The sequence below is a fragment of the Penaeus monodon genome, chromosome 33 (assembly GCF_015228065.2).
Source record: "Penaeus monodon isolate SGIC_2016 chromosome 33, NSTDA_Pmon_1, whole genome shotgun sequence".
Classification (NCBI taxonomy): Eukaryota; Metazoa; Arthropoda; class Malacostraca; order Decapoda; family Penaeidae; genus Penaeus; species Penaeus monodon.
This window is the reverse complement of record NC_051418.1, coordinates 26,958,490-26,958,760: the sequence shown is the minus strand read 5'-3', so window position 1 is coordinate 26,958,760 and position 271 is coordinate 26,958,490.

Below are 271 nucleotides of genomic sequence, written 5' to 3'. Positions count from 1 at the left end.
TTCTGTACGCGCGCGCGTGTGTGTGTGTTCATACATAGTCATCCAAGATTAGCAAGCTAAATAAAATAAAACGGCTGTATGATAGCTTTTCGTTATATGCAAAATTTCAACTATATAGACAGTAATGGATGAAGTTGATAATCTATTAAGCTGAAACGTGCTTTCATAGTGCAGTGCAGTGTTGGTGCAGGCGCAAGTGATATTAAGCTACAACAGATGCGTGTGCTTACAGAGTTACACATCAAGGAACTGATATGAACGCAAAGGTGCG